Raw genomic sequence first — 17,399 nt, forward strand, 5'->3', positions numbered from 1 at the left:
TGGCAACAATCACTTCAAAAAGAGTCCTCGACTTTGTGGTCAAAAGCATTATTTGTCGATTCGGGCTGCCAAAGAAGATCGCATCAGATAATGGAACGCAGTTCAACAGCGACCTCTTCACCGAATTCTGTGAGAGGCATGGCATTGTAAAAAGATTCTCCTCCGTGGCCTACCCCTAGGAAAATGGGCAGGTCGAGGCCATCAATAAGACGCTAAAGGCGAGCCTTAAGAAAAGACTGGACGAAGCCAAGGGAGTCTGGCCGGAACAGCTCCCCCAGGTACTGTGGGCATAGCGGACCTCACATCGAACGCCGACGGGTCATACTCCTTTCTCCCTGGCTTTGGGGAGTGAGGCAGTCCTTTATATCGAAGTAAAGGTAACCTCGCATAGAGTCCAGGCATTTGACCAAGATCGCAATCACGAATTTCTCTGCGCATCCCTTGACCTGATTGATGAAAGACGAGAAGATTCACAGCTACAGCTCACGCATTATCAACAAAAGATCACTCGTTATTTCAACTCAAAGGTCAGAAAACGCGCCTTTAGCGTTGGCGACCTGGTCCTCAGAAGAGTCTTCTTAGCCAGTAAGGATCCCAAAGACGGAGTATTGGGACCGAACTGGGAAGGGCCCTACCAAATAACCGAGGTCATAAAAGAGGGAACCTACAAGTTAGCTCGGCTTAATGGAGAAGCAGTCCCACAAACTTGGAACGCTATCCATTTGAAGATATATTATCAATGATCCCTTTGTAAGGCTTAATCAGAAAGGTCGTCTTTTGTTTATTAAGTAATGAGAATTAAATCTTTTTACATTATTGTGTATATTTGTGGATGTGAATTCAAGTAACCACAAAAGACCCTTTCCTAGTTACTTGGGGGGCATATGCCCTGGATATAACCAGGCCGTCCTAAAAAACTTAGAAGTTAGTTCAACTTGATTGATCGATGTTTTTCTTAAAAAGCACGAGATATCAATAAAGGATTAACCCAAACTAAGTTTTCAATATTAATGTCCTGGTTTTAACCAGGTCCTAAAACTTAGAAGTTAGTTCAAATTGATTGATCGATGTTTTTCTTAAAAAGCACGAGATATCGACTAAGTTTTCAAATTAATGTCCTGGATTCAACCAGGTCCTAAAACTTAGAAGTTAATTCAAATTGATTGATTGATGTTTTTCTTAAAAAGCACGAGATATCGATAAAGAATTAATGCGAACTAAGTTTTTAAATTAATGTCCTGGATACAACCAGGACATAAGTCTTAGAAGTTGGTTCAAGCTGATTAGCGTGTTTTTTCCTAGAAAAGCATAAGATGCCAATCACAACACCAACAAAAAACTAAGATTATTACCAAATGCATATAAGAGAAACAAGATAGAGGCAAAAATATGTAAATCAATTGAAATAAAGTTGAAGAAATCAATTGTCTCGAGGTTAAAAAACCTCATAATATAAAGTTACAAAAAAAAAGTAAATGATAAAAGGAGAAAAGTCCTATGCCCCGCCAGGCCGCTCTGATGAGGTCACCCCCTCGCCATCCTGCTCTGTGGCAGTGGAAGTCTCCCCGGTCTCGGAGGGTGCCTCTTGTTGAAGGCGAGCTTTGAACTTCTCTAGGAAGGACTCCCACGCGTCCGGCCCCAGAAAGGAGAAGTCACCATCCGGGTTGAAGACCTAACAGTGGTACAGCATAGCCTCCATGGAGGAGCTGGAAGCTGCCCTCTCCGCCGCCAAAGCAGCCTTGGCCTCAACCTTTGCGGCATCCAGTGCGGCCCAGGCAGCCTTGGCCTCCTCGAGCTTGATCTTCGTAGTGGCTAGGGCAGCCTTGGTGGCCTTGGCCTCCTGCAGCTTGGTCCGGGATGCCTCCAGCTCAGTTTGTGCAACGACCGAGGCGGCCTGCGCGACCCTCTCGTTTTCCCAGGCATCCCTTTCCTGTTGTTGAGCCATCGCAAGGGCAAACTGAGCAGCCTGGTGCTCTCCCCTGATCTCCTCGATCCTGGCCCGGGACCGAGATATGCTTCGGTGGAGGGCAAAGCCGCCTACAAGACCAAAAGATAATAAGGCAAGTGCCTTAGAAGAAAAATATATGATACAAACAAACAGGGAGTACCAGTGGCAAAGCCAACTTACCGTGAGGGTCATCCCCAACGAAGACTCCATCACGTTCTCAGGGCTTCTTGTGTCGATCTTCCATAGATCCCTCGAGGTGGCATTGTAGGAATGATCCACCATGTAGGTCGCGGTCTCGTAGACCGTCCCCCTGAAGACCTCGGGGACCTTCTCCAGGGCCCGGGGGTTGATCGGAACGCGAACTCCGGGGGCCAGAGCAGCCAAGGTCCTAGTGGATGCCTCCGGTTCTCGAATAGAGACAGGAGGTCGCGGGGGAGGTGGAGCCATCATCTTCTCTAGAGCAGCAGGGGCTTGGTTTTTCCCCTTTGCAGGAGACTTGGAGGTAGTCCCGATGGCTTTCTTCGCCATCCGAAGCTTCTTCACCATGGGCCCGGAAGACCTGGAGGAAGGGTTTCCTCCAGGGAACATAGCTCGCAAATTATTGTTCCCGGGCTGCGACATCTCCTCTGTTGAAACAAAGACAGCAAAGCATTAATATACATGTAAAAATATTTGTGCAAAAAAAAAAAAGAAAGAAAAGAAAGCAGAGCTTAAGTATGTATTGAAAGGGGTCCTACCCTCCGAGCTAGAGGAGGAATCTATGGTCATGACCTCCGGCCCCAGAGCTTCAGCAGGGGAGTCTAAGATAATGACTTCACAAGCTAGTGGAGGCTCTGGGTCCGGATTTGCCTCGGGACTGGACTCTTCTACGTACTGCCTAAGACCCGGAGCTACTACACCCTCCAAGAGGGAGGGCCATGACCTAAGATTGGTCCCGTACTCCTCAAAAAAGGCCGACCTAAAGGCCAAGGTATTATCTACAACTATAGTACCCCTAGGGCGACTCATGTCATAACATAGCACAAGCTGGTCGACGCATTGGAGTAGGGTGATGTCGCGGTTTGGGCATTTTGGTGGTGATGAATGGGTTGGCTGGGGTTAAACCTAGCAAGCCGTAGGTCGGTAGTGGCCCTATCTAAATCCCTAAATAAATAAGGGTTACCTTGGCTAGAGGGGCCGACTGCTGCCCCGGATTGGGCCCTCTCCACATTTACTTCTTGGGCGATCTCCAGAGCCCGCTTCCGCCGCACGAGGGGCACCTCATCCTCCTCATCCTCATCCTCGCCCGCGGCCTCCTCCTCGGGGATGGGCGCCATCTCGCAAGCAGCGGGGATGGTTCACAGTCTCCTCAAGGCCAGAGTCTGGCCTGGAGAGATAAACTTACACACCAGCATCGTCTCGTCGAACACGAGCTGGCGATAATCCTTTTCACTTGGGGGGAGCCCCGCCAAGGTCTCATATTGACCCCCAAGGGTCACTGTCTTGGCTGTCCTCATGAAAATAGCTGCATGATAGTTTCTAAGTCAGGAATGAATAAAAAGAGGCTAATCAGCAATCAACTTACGAGCTGAGATAGAAGGAACTTACGAGGATGGTTGAAGTGGTGGTGTTCGCAGTTGCAAAACCCCTTTGACATAAAGAACTGGTCCTTAAAGTCATTGGGGTGGATGGGCAGCTCGATGACTGCAGTCGAATTTGGAAAACGGTTCAAGTAGTAGAACCCGTCGCCTCGCCCCCGCTGCTCCGGGCTGGGTTTGAGGCAAAAGAAGTAGAGGATGTCCGCCGGCATGGGGACCTCTCATTCCTGCTTCATGAATAGATACTTCAACCCCGCTAACAGACGATATGAGTTAGGGGGGAGCTGGAAGGGAGCCAGCTTCACATAATTTAAAAAATCCGCGAAGTACTGGTCCAATGGGAGAAAGGCCCCAGCCTTGAGATGTTCGTCGCTCCAGGCGGCATACTCCTCGTCGAGCGGCGCACAGCTCCGCTCGCCTTCAAGAGGAGGTCGGGTGTCCAGGGTGCCCCTCCCTATCCAATGTTATGGGAAAGCATAATTTTATTCACTTTTCCCTGGGTGGTGACCTTTGAGGCGATCCTCTCGGCCTCGAAAAAGGTGTCGGGCCCCACCTCGACCTCCTTCTCCACGGTTGGACCGAAGTTGGGAATCAGGGAGTCTGTGGCCACCTTCTTTCCTTTGTTGGTTTGCTGGGAAGACGAGCTGCTAGCACTCTTCTTGGGTGCGCTCTTCTTTGGTCCCATCTGGTAGCCTAACGAACAAAGAAGAAAATTTAGAAAAGGTGACCTAAGCATAAGAAAGAATCTAGCGCGAAGGGTTTCCTTTACACGGGCTGAGTCTCAGCCCGTGGCGAGTGAGACCACGCAGTTCTATGAACACATGCCTGTGCTCTCAACGGGTCCTCGATTACTCGAAATCTGTGTGTCAGGAGGATCAGAGTAAAAGTTTTCCTTGGAAGGAAAGTTTCAGTAGGCAACAGTAGGCAAAACCGCCTATGAAGCGTGTTCCCTAAGCTACCCGGTTTTTGCACCCTAAAAACTTCTTGTTCCAAACAGGCATAAAAAAATTTTACCCAGAAAATCACCCCAGAATTTGTATCCTATGAGTCATGCTCCTAAATAGTTTTTCCTACGGTCGATACCCCTAGGATAAAAACCTACGCATAAAATACTAGCAAAAAAGAGCAGAAGACAAGCAACCTATTGCATGCGACTAAAGAGAAAGTTTACCTGAGCAACAGTGAAGGAAAACATTTAAAACATGCACAAACAGAGGACTTACAGAAATGTTTTGCTGTGAAGAGACTGAAAGGGTCGTTTGGGTTGAAATCCTGTTGGGATCGCTGGTACCGAAGTCACAAAAGAGCCCTCGTGTCTGAACCTCTAGAACGCTGGGAATAGTGACCAAAAGAAAGAAAGGGTTTTGAGACTGAGAAGAAAGAAGAAGATGAGAAAATTTTCAAATGAAAGGGTGGCTCATGCGAAAGGTGGCCAGACTTTTATATACGTAAAAGGCCAAAGGATGAGGGTCGTTTGATCGCCTTGATGTAGGATACGAGGATCACTACTCGAAAGACGAAACGACGGCTGAAGAAAGGCTAGGCCATTTAATGCGGTTCTTGGAAGACGGACCGTCACCAACCACGATGCTCCATGTATTCGTTACCAGCGTAATGGGCAGAATGTGAAGAGCCCACAAAGAAGCCTAAAAGCCTCCACTGTGGCCCCAGGTGATGTCATATGCCATGAGCAGGGGCTTGGGGGGAAAATGTACGCCCTAAATATCCACGGGTTATTAGCGAGCCGAGAAAGGGCATAATTATATCAGCCACGTGGAAGCACCTACCCGGAGCTGCTGTTACAAGGTCCTACCTCTTTAAGCTCGAGGTAACCAGAGGTTTATTGCGATTATTAAGGCATCGGGTCAGCAGTGCGGATATCCCGGGATGAGACTACATCAAGCTCAGGGTACGAGCTTGAGTTGGCACCTCTGACCTTTTATAAAGTCAACCACGCAATGTAAACGTGAATATATCAAACATCACGTGTATAATCCATCCCTGAAATCTCGAACATGCAGCATAAACGTGCGTGTTCAGGCACCCACGACTGGGTTGGGCCATGCGGCCCATTATCCCCCTTACCTATTGATTAGACCACACTTGATTGTCAGGTTTTAGGAATTAATCATGAATGTCACAGAAATGACATGATGGGTAAGAAGGTCACGGGATGACCTCCTTTGCCAACACCCAGGTGCCCTCTCCCTATAAATATGGAGACCCTGGGAGTTGCAAAGGATTGGATTCTAATTTGTAAAGAAATACACTGTAAAGAATATCAAAGAGATATCAATAATATTGGCTGGTGGACTAGAAGGATTTTAACCTTTGAACCACCTAAAAAAGTATTCGTGTTATCATTTTACTTTGAGATCATTCATCTATTATGGTTCATTATTTAGCACTAATCCCTCTCCTTATTCTTATAATTATCTGTTGCCAAAGAACCGCGTCAACAAGGATCGATATCCCGGGTTATTCAGGTAAATTTTGAAGACAAAATTTCTATAAGGAGGGGATAGTTGTAGCATCCCAAATTTTCTAATAAGGCTTAGGGCCTTTATTAACATGCCGGGAGAGCAATAGTTGATGTAATTAAGTTAATATGTGAATTAAATGATTATTTGATTAGAAATGCATGTTTAGGTGAATTAAATATACATGTGGGCCCAATTTGGTTATTAGGGAATATTTGTAATTGTAGAGTCCCAGAATGTTTACTTAGCTAGTTAGGTAGTAGTAGTAGTAGTTAGTATTAGTTAGTAGCATGTTAGTTGCCATGGATTTTGGTTCAAGTCGGGACTTAGTGGGAAACTCATAGCAACAGTTATGGATTTTATAAGTTTAACCTATAGTTTACGAATATTAATTATAACATAAGGTTTGATTAATATTGCTAGTCATAGAAATATATTTATTATAATCTAAAGTTTAGAAAGAGCCATTAAGAGCATGACACTTGTCATAATCATGATTATTAAGGAATTAAGTATTTTTTATGAATAGTTTTGATAAAAGAAAGATCTAGAAGCTCTAGAACCTTCCAGCAACTGTTAGGATCGTATTATGACTCAGTCAAAGTTGTTTATCCAATTCAAATTATGCTGAAAAAGTACAAAAATGTGTTTAATATATCCATGTATGCCGATATATCATAGCATAGGGGCCGATATATCACCTACGAAAAATACGTCGACTTTGCACGAACGATCGAACAAGCCTCAGGAATACTGGGGGAGGTGATATATCGCCTAGAGTGGGCGATATATCAGCTCCATGAGTATAGTTTTGAAAGTTTGACTTTTTGAATTTTAAACAAATAGCCTTAACCACTTAGACCTGCCTTTGAACGATTTTGACCGAGTTCTTGGCGTCAGTTGAATGAAAATTCAAATATTTTTCATTTTCTAATCAATTATTTATTCAAATTAAAAGGAGTTAGTTTCATTCCTTGAACTCTATAAATAGGATTTAGTGCTCAGCCATTTTCTTCATTCTTCAAGCGTTTGATCAGAGCCTCCAAGGTGCTAGTGTTACTGTAGAGAGATACACTTGGGTTTTGGGTTAAAGCTTTATTATTCTAAGCATTTATGAACACTTGGGAAGTGAGAAATAGTGTGATTTCGGTATTGAGGTTAGACCAATCCATAAGGTCATTCAAGGTATTCCTATTCCTTAAGTCTAGTTCTTTATAATTTTTTAGTTTTCTTTAGTTTCTTTTATTCAGATCCTAACTCTTATTATTGATTCTTGATTAGGTATTTAAGTTCTTGAAACTTAAGGTCTTTCTTGTTAAGTTTCTTCTTGATGGTTTAGTTTCCATATTCATCTTTCTTTATTCTTAAAAGATTCTCACCCTTTTCTACTGGTTGTTTATAGGAGTTTCTAAATCTTGTTCTTGTTCCCAAATATCCCGGCTTTTGGTAAGGAAAATAGGATAGATTTTATATGCTTATATGTTATGATATGTTATGTTATAATATGTTTATGTTATGATATGTTATGTTATATATATATGAATATGTCTTGTTGTCCTTGGGGCTTATAGTTGCTTAGCTAGCAAACCTCAATGCTTTTATGTCGCTTGAGGCTTATAGTTGCTTAGCTAGCAAACCCCAATGTTTTTATGTTGCTTGGGGCTTATAGTTGCTTAGATAGAAAACCCCAAGATTACCATGATCATGGGTTAGAGTTGTTATATATGTTTTATAGTATGTGTTTATGATGTAGTCTTATTGTTGACCCTGATTTTGGCCAACTGACACGTAGTCAAATATGCTTGATTTGGACAAACACGTTGAAAAGAATATGATGACGAAACAATAAAGAACACAAGAGTTTATAGTGGTTCGGCCCCAAAATCTTGTAATAACCTACGTCCACTTGAATTGTTATTGATATAGGATTCAAAGGAGTGATCAAAGAACTACGGTTCAATGAGTTTCACAAACCTCTGAAGAACAAGACAATGTATCAAATAGAATAACTCTAATCTCAAGTGATCAGAAAATCCCAAAAAAGATCCTTTCCCTTGAGCTATCTTCCTCTATTTATAGGCTCAAGGAGGATTTACATTAATTTGTTACATATATTATTTCCTAAATAATCAGATACTCAGGAAATCATGAGAGATAATTTCAGATTCTATCATAATTGCATGAGATTCTCTCCGTGTATAGCATGCGTACGACCAGGCTGGTCGTATATAAAGATCGAACGTTGTGACAATAAATGTCTTCCTGGTCGATAGTAGAGCACTAATTCTGCCAGATGTCAGCCACGTGTATTAAACGTTCGCCATGTCATCCATGCCTGTTTTTTGGATAACATTTGCCCCCCAAGTTTGTTTAGTGCGACCAGCAATAAAGAAACTTTAGGGAAACAACCGTTCATATCCCCACGATGTCTGTCAGGATCCCCGTGCGTTTTTGATAGCCGTGACATAATTATGTCTAATCAAGACTTTTCAGTTTTCAAGAAAACAGTTTGATGGCTTATACACTTCCCCACGTTTCGAAATGGGAAGTAATGATTACCACCTTTTGCCATACCTCACCCCTATAAGTAGCTTCTTTTTCTTCCCCATAATATTTTACTCACCATCTTTGTCAAAAACCTCAAGAACCTTGCTTCCAGAATACAGAGCTTCGAAACCAGTCAGTTGTCCAGCCGAAGGTCTTTCCGACTCGAAATCTCTACTTTTTTCGAATCCCCATCTTCGCCCAGATAATTACTTTGTTTTTTAAACTTTTCTTTATGCCATGCACGCCGTTACTATGCTCTGTGATTTCCGTGTTCTTGAGTAGGGTTTTATGAGGATTTTTTGTATAGACCTTTCAATGCTTGGTAAGGGGGTGTCTTTTTTCTTTGTATAAGTTAGGACTTAGTTTGATAGTAAGGACCATAGGCTTAGGGCGTAAGATCGACGTAAAAATTCAATCTTTAAGCTAGGTGAAAAAACTGGGTTTTTTTCCCGCCCTTCAGGAGTCGAAACAGTTCTCTTTCAGAAAACATTTTATTTCCTCTTTGATCCATTTTTCAAACCACTAGTGCCGAATCTTAGTGTAGGAGTAGGATGCTGTTGGTTACCTAGACCCGAGCAACGTTATCCCAATCTTCCACACTACTTTGCAGACTGTGTCTTATCTCCTCCATTGTCTGTTTGCAGTTCATATGCAAGACCCTTGGGGAGGAGAAAGACCTATTGAAGATGACCTCTTGGCCCAACTACTTGAAGGCGAAGAAAACCCATCCACTTTGATATCAGAAATCCCTTTTTCTCGCCCTAGCTCAAACCGTCCTCCAGCCCCAACTCAGAGAATGGCCCGAACAAAAACAAAAGCTCAAAAAAGGAAAACTCCTAACTCCTCAGGCCAACCTTCTGCTGATGCCCCCTCGACTAGCGGTCGAGGTGAAGTCGCTCCTGAGACCAATGTCTAGAGGCGTGCCCGTCCTCGTCATGCTAGCCAGCCAGCTGTTGAGTTGCACGTTGTTCCCCAAAGTAGGGTGACGATACGGATGATCGCCAACTACTTAAATAAATACAACCTGACGGGGGTGACCCTGGTCAGACCTTCTATCAACCAGCGGGCCAACCTGCCAGGCGGAGCCTATAGCGCTTGGTCGCGGTTTCACTTCGAGGCAGGTCCCACCTTGCCTCTTCACCCGTTCTTTTAGGGGGTAGCAAATTACTTCAGAGTTGCCCCCTTTCAGATCACCCCAAACGGATATAGAATGCTGGCCGCACTCTATATCCTTTATAAACTCAAGAAATGGCCAGTACCTACCCCCCACGAGGTCAATATTCTTTTCGACCTTAAGTCCAACCACAACTAAGATGGCACGAGGTTTTTTCATCTCTGCCACCAAGAAACCGGGCACACTTTCTTGTTCGACACCACTCATATTTCTAACGCGGGGAGGTATCATCATGAATACTTCCTTACTCCTGACCTAGCCGCAGACAACCTGGCCTTCACTTGAGGAGGTAAAAATTCTTATGCCAATAGCTTCTACACTTAGTGTTTTTATGTTGCAATGTCTTGACATTCCACTGTGTTCCAGGCCCATGGTTACGTCCAATCCCTACTCCAGGGATGGAGTCAAGGGCAACACTCTTAGCCAGCATGCCAAATGCTGATAAGAGTGTAAAAAACTTAGTCAACGAGGCTAACCTTAGGCTGGTCGGTTTTTGGGGCTCCCAATCTGCGACAAATGAACCCTCGGCGGGCGGTGTCCAAGCCGACACGGAACCTAAGCAGGAACCCGAGCAGCAACCCTAGGCACCTCCTCCACGGAGGAGGCCAACTAGGGTTACGATCAGGGAACCTGCCGTCCCCCATCGAGCGGAGAAAACCTCGGTCCCCGAGGGCAAGGGGAAACCAAAGGCTGCTGAGCCTACCGAACTTTCTGACGATTCATCGGATGTAAATGGTACAATAATCTCGCTTTTAAATCATTTGCCAATTCCCTCTCATCTATTTGATGGGGACGACAACTTTAGGAATGCTCCCTCTTTAAACTCAGATTTCTTCCAGGAACTCGGTAGTTCAGTAAATAATGCTACGACCAGTAGTTGTAGCCCGGGTAATTTACTTGTAATCCTTTCACTTTTATCCTTGTTCCCTCTATGAACATTTAGTCTTATTGCTCGAGTTGCTTTCTTTTGTGCAGGTATGGATTCTGAGGACGTCTTTGAGCACTACGAGGCTGCCACTGCCTCTTCTGTCCCAAAGAAGGATAGCAAGAGGACTTGAGGGGAAAGCAGCAAGACTCCCTCGAAGAAGGCTCGAACAGACGATGCTCCAGCCACCGCCGCTTCCAAGCAGAACACGACACCTCCACCCCCCACCGAGTAGTCGACTCCGACACCTGCTAATCCACAGCCCTCTTCTAGGGCTGCTAACAAGGAGGCATTGGAAAACTTGCCCGAAGGCTCCCTGCCCAGCTTCGTGGTCGGGTCAGCCCAAGAGAGGATATACAAACTCTCAAAGCACAGACGCAGTTAGGCTGCCATCATCGAAACTGCTTCGATGGATGCTGACCAGGTCGTCAACAGAGAGCTGAACGAGATAGTTAGCGTAAGTCATCTCCTGCTACTTTGCCATTTATGTCTTATTCCTTTCCCTTACTTTGTTTCATTTTTTTGCCTTCCAGGGGCTGCTAACTCTAACTGCTGGCTGGCGCCATGTTGGGGCGTTGGTTTCTCGCGGAAAGAATTTTGATTCCAGGCTTGCTCAGGCTAAGCAAGTACTTGAGGCTGACTACAACAAGTTGCTCGAGGAGAAAAAGGATCTGTCCAAACTTAATGAGAAACTGTGCGAGGACCAAGCCACTCTCACCCAGGAGCTTCAGGAGAGCCAAGACGCCTTGAAGAAAGCCAATGATGTCCGGGAGAAATGGAGGGAAAGTTCCGTACTTGTCACCCAAGAGTGTAAGCAGCTTGGATTTGATCTGACCGCTAGCAGGGAGGAGACGAGGAAGCTTGAAAAGAGAGTGCAGGAGATCGAGGAGGAAGGGGTCAATAATTTGAAGAGGTACAAGGAAGCTACTCACCTCTGCTTCTACGAGTTCTGGAAGCACAACCGGATGCCAACTTCAACTACCTGTCCTAGCGGTTGAAGAAGACTCTGATGGCGCAATGTGCCATCCGGTTGGAAGAAGAGGAGAAAGCCTAGGCACCTGCCGCTGATGTTGAAGCTGGTCCTCCTACCGACCAGGGCACTCCCCCTAATCCTCAAGACCCTTCTGCTCCTCAGTAAATTTTTTTTTCTTTTATTTCGTTTTTATGACCCACGGGTTGTTTTGTAATGACAATTGGTTTTTATTGCTGCGAGGGCAGTTCTTTTACTTTTAATTAAAAAATTACATCTGAGCAGTACTGCTCACGGTGTAACAGAATGCTTTTTTGATATTATAATATTTTTTGCCTATTATAACATCTGTTCGTATGACCGAACTTAGCATAGTACTTTGGTTTGATTTAACAAAATATAAATTTTGAAAATTACTCTAAGTACCGTAGCATGCATTCACTCATTTTGTTCATGTGTTTACATACCTCTTGGTATGCTTTGCTATCGATGTACCTTATATGCCCCCCAAGTGATCGAGGAGCTTTAGGCCCTTGGTCACTTGCCTTGACCACGACCTGTGCGAACATTACTGCTCGATTGTAAACATAACACTTATAATATAGCAAAACAACACATGTAATGAATAAATACTTGTAAAAATAAATTTACAAAGGTTGGCAAGAATGACTGGCTGCGCACAGTCCCTTATAATCTCGTATTAAAAATGGACTAAACATGTCTTTACGAGTGATCTTAAAAAGATTTTACACTTATAAGCGATTAGCCATACAACGTGGCTAACCCTTTTTTGAAACTTGTAAAAAGTAAAAATTAATACAAGCCAGTCCTTTAAAAAGGACTGTTTATTGGTAGTACTTGCGCAGGTGTTCACCGTTCCAATAGCGTGGAACGAGATCTCCATTTAAGCGTGCAAGTTTGTAGGTGCCCGGATGAAGGACTTCTTCAATCCAGTAAGGTCCTTCCCAGTTTGGTCTGAGCACTCCAGCAGTGGGGTCGCGGGTATTCAAGAAAACTCGTCGTAGCACTAGGTTGCCGACGTTGAATTTCCTTTCTTTCACCTTTGAGTTAAAATACCAGGCGACCTTTTGCTGGTACGCAGCAACTCGGAGTTAGGCTCTTTCTCGTATTTCTTCAATTGAGTCTAGGGACTCCATCATCAGTTGGCTATTCTGGCTCTGGTCGTATGTAATGCGCCGATGTGAGGGGGGATCTAATTCGACAGGTAACATAGCTTCATACCCGTATGCCAAGGAAAACGGGGAGTGATTTGTCACTGTTCGATGAGAAGTTCTATACGACCAGAGGACTTCAGGCAGCTGTTCTGGCCATGCTCCTTTAGCATCTTCAAGTCTTTTCTTCAGGGTGTCCTTAAGCATTTTATTCACTACTTTGACCTGCCCATTTGCTTGTGGATGCGCGACCGAAGAAAAGCTTTTAATAATCCCGTGCCTTTCGCAGAAGTCGGTGAATAAGTCACTGTCAAACTGGGTTCCGTTGTCTGAGACAATCTTTTGAGGAAAACCATATCGACAAACAATGTTCTTGATGACAAAGTCAAGAACTTTCTTGGTTGTTATGGTAGCGAGTGGTTCAGCTTCGGCCCATTTGGTGAAGTAGTCGACTGCTACAACTGCGTACTTCACTCCGCCTTTTCCCGTTGGCAGGGATCCAATCAAGTCTATACTCCATACTGAGAAAGGCCAAGGACTCTGCATCTGTTTTAACTCGTTTAGAGCTGCGCATGGGATTTTGGAAAATCTCTGACACTTATCGCACTTTCGCACAAACTCCATTGAATCTTCGTTCATAGTCGGCCAAAAATAGCCCTGCCTTAGAATCTTTTTCGCCAAACTTTGCCCCCTAGCGTGATCCCCGCAGAAGCCTTCATGTACTTCTTTCATCAGCTCCTTAGCTTTCTCTGGTGTAATACATCTGAGCAGTGGCATGGAATATCCCCTTCGGTATAGAACACCATCGACCAGTATATACCTAGCAGCCTGCCTTTGAAGAGTTCTAGCCTTGTTCCTATCTACCGGTAGTACACCATTTGTAAGATACTCCAAGTAAGGCGCCATCCATGTATCTTCCATTTGGATTTCCATACCAGTTTCATTTGCTCGTATGCTTGGCTCGCTCAATCTTTCCACTGGCACAATATTCAAAGTGTCAGCATCTTTCGCGCTCGTGAGTTTGGCTAAGGCATCTGCGTTCGAATTCTGATCCCGAGGTATTTGATGGAGGGTATACTTCGTGAACTAGGCTAATAGGTCTTTAGTTTAGGCCTCATGCTTGATATTCTCCTAGAGCTTGATTCATTACCAGCTGTGAATCACTGTAAATATCTAGAACCTTTATACTCATGTCCTTTGCCATTCTTAATCCAGCGAGGAATGCTTCGTATTCGGCTTCATTATTTGATGTTGTGAAGTCGAACCTAATGGCCAGTGAAATCGATGCCCTTCTGGCATTATCAAGATCACTCCTGCTCCCGCGTGATATTTGTTTGACGACCCATCTGTGAATAACTTCCACGTAGGAGCTTCATCTTGAGGCTCAAGCGCATTAGGCTTTTCGCACTGCTCGGTTTCTGGGAGTTCGGTGAACTCTGCAATAAGATCAGCCAAGACTTGTCCCTTTACTGCTGCTCATGGTGAATATGTAATATCGAATTGCCCCAGTTTGACTGCCCATTTTAATAAATGCCCAGCCGCCTCTGGTTTTTGGAGGACTTGCCGAAGGGGCTGGTCAGTTAAGACTGTAATGGGATGGGCTTGGAAGTAAGGACGTAGCTTCCTTGAGGCCAATATTAAACAATACGCTAACCTATCGATGGGAGGATACCTCAGTTCTGCTCCGATGAGCCTCTTGCTTACATAGTAAACCGCTTTTTGTACACCTTCTTCCTCTCGTACTAGTACCGCACTAGCAGCAACTTCAGTGATCGCCAAGTAAATGAACAAAGTTTCTCCTTTGATAGGCTTTGATAAAATAGGAGGCTGTGCCATATGGGCTTTTAAGGCCTGAAAAGCTTGCTCACAGTCTCCTGTCCATTCAAACTTCTTGTTGCCCCTAAGTAGATTGAAGAAAGGGACGCATTTATCCGTTGACTTGGAAATAAATCTACTTAGGGATGCAATTCTCCCAGTTAAACTTTGTACATCCTTGATCTTCTCTGGCGATTTTATGTCGATCAGGGCTGTTATCTTGTCGGGGTTGGCCTCGATTCCTCTTGAATTAACAATGAACCCCAAAAATTTCCCTGATCCAACTCTGAAGGAACATTTGAGAGGATTTAGTTTCATCTAGTACTTGTTCAATACATCGAAACACTCTTGTAAATCCTTCACTTGTCCTTCTGCTTTTTTCGACTTTACCAGCATGTCGTCCACGTACACCTCCATGTTTACTCCGATCAATTCTTTAAACATGTGGTTAACCAATCGATGGTAAGTCGCACCTGCGTTTTTCAGTCCGAAGGGCATTACTTTATAACAGTATAATCCTGTATCGGTCCGAAAGCTGGTGTGATCCTCGTCAGGGGGATGCATGCTAATCTGATTGTAGCCTGAGTATGCATCCATGAAGGAGAGGATCTCGTGTCCTGCAGTAGCATCGACCAGCTGGTCGATCCTTGGGAGTGGGAAGCAATCCTTCGGGCAGGCTTTATTGAGGTCTGTAAAATCCACACAAGTTCGCCATTTGTCATTAGGCTTGGGAACCAGCACTGGATTAGAGACCCACGATGGATAAAAAGCCACCCTGATGAACCCATTCTCCTTTAATCTTTCAACTTCTTCTTTTAAGGCTCTCGATCGATCCTTATCGAGCAGCCTTCTTTTCTGTTGCACGGGTGGAAAACTCTTGTCTATGTTCAGGACATGGCTGATAACTGCAGGATCTATCCCAGCCATGTCTTTGTGTGACCAGGCAAAGACTTCCTGGTTTTTCCGCAAAAACTCCACCAGTGCATGCTTCGTGTTTGGTTCTAAGTTTTTCCCGACCTTCACGACTCTGGTTGGGTCTTTTTCATCAAGTTGGACCTCTTCCAGGTCCTCGACGGGTCCAACATTTTCCTCAAAATCCCCAAAGCGAGGATCTAAATCTCTATCCTCACTTTGGGCAACACCTTATTTGGTGACTTCATCACCGGATTGGGCTTGTGTATCAATTTCCATCTGCAACCTATCTGGGGGAGTGCTCTTTGACGTTCCCTTCTTCGCCTTCATGAGTGAGGCATTGTAGCACTCCCTGGCCTCCCTCTGGTTTCCCAACACGTGTCCTACCCCTGCGTCTGTCGGGAATTTCATGGCTAAGTGCCATATAGAGGTGACGGCCTGTAGATCAACCAGTATAGGCCTCCCAATGACGGCATTGTACGCCGAAGGACAATCGACTACTATGAAGGTAGCGAGTAATGTCCTGGTAGTAGGCGTTGTACCTGCTATCACTGGTAGTCTGATTGACCCTGCTGGGGCGAGTCCCTCACCAGAGAAGCCGTATATTGTTTGGTTGCAGGGCTACAGGTCCTTAACGGACAACTTCATGCGTTCCAGCGAAGACTTATACAGGATGTTCACCGAACTTCCTGTATCAACTAGCATTCTCTTCACCATCATGTTGGCCATTTGGATATCCACGAACAGCGGATCGGAATGTGGGAACCGGACATGTTGGGCATCTCTATCAAAGAAGGTTATTTCACCTTCTTCTGACCGAGCCTTTTTAGGCGCGGGTCATCCACAGTCATCATCTCGATGTCCTGGTCGTGGCGCAGAGTCCGAGCGTATCGTTCTCTGGCCTTTCCGCTGTTTCCCGCGAGGTACGGGCCTCCACAGATGGTTAACAATGTGCCAGTTACGGGATCAGGCTGCAAAGGTGGCGAGCATTGGCGTGTGGGCGCTTGCTCGTTGCCACCTGGAGCTTCTTGCTGGGAATTTCCCGAGGCCCGTATATATCTTCTCAAGTGTCTTTGTCTAATATGGAACTCGATCTCATCCTTCAGCTGGTTTCATTCATTGGAATCATGTCCGTAGTCGTTATGATAACGACAGAACTTGGTAGTGTCTCTTCTCGAAATATCGTTTCGAATGGGAGCAGGTTTCTTATAAGGCACACTGGAACTCGTGGCCTGATAAACCTCTCCCCGAGACTCAATAAGGGCAGTATAGTTAGTGAACTGAGGTTCATAACGATTACCTTTGGTTCGTTTATTGTCAGAGGTGGAAGGCTCATTGTGCGGCCTTTTCCCCCCATTCTTGCCATTGCCGTTGCCGTTTCCGTTGCCTTTGCCGTTGCCGTTGGGCTTGGACCCATTGGCGGCTTTGGCAGGGTCGGCAGTCTCCTTGTCCTTGCCTAGGGGCTTCCCTTCATTGGCGATGGCGTCTTCGAGTTTGATATATCGATCAGCTCGATGCAAAAATTCTTGGGTAGTTCTGACCCCATGTTTTCTGAGGCTATCCTAGAGAGGTGTGCGGCGTTTAACCCCCGTGGTTATGGCCATCATCTTGCCTTCATCTCCCACTGTTTTCGCCCCATTAGTTGCTCACATAAAGCGCTGGACGTAGTCCTTCAGTGGCTCTCCATCTTGCTGGCGTATTTTAACCAGCTGGTTTGCCTCAGTCGGGTGCACATGACCCGCGTAGAACTGTCCGTAAAACTCATTTATGAACATTTCCCAAGAAACGATACTTGCAGGAGGGAATTTGAAAAACCACTCCTATGCGGCATCAAAAAGTGTTGCAGGGAAGATCCTGCACCGAGCGTCTTCAGACACTT

Source organism: Humulus lupulus, chromosome 7 (assembly GCF_963169125.1).
Source record: "Humulus lupulus chromosome 7, drHumLupu1.1, whole genome shotgun sequence".
NCBI classification, from domain to species: domain Eukaryota; kingdom Viridiplantae; phylum Streptophyta; class Magnoliopsida; order Rosales; family Cannabaceae; genus Humulus; species Humulus lupulus.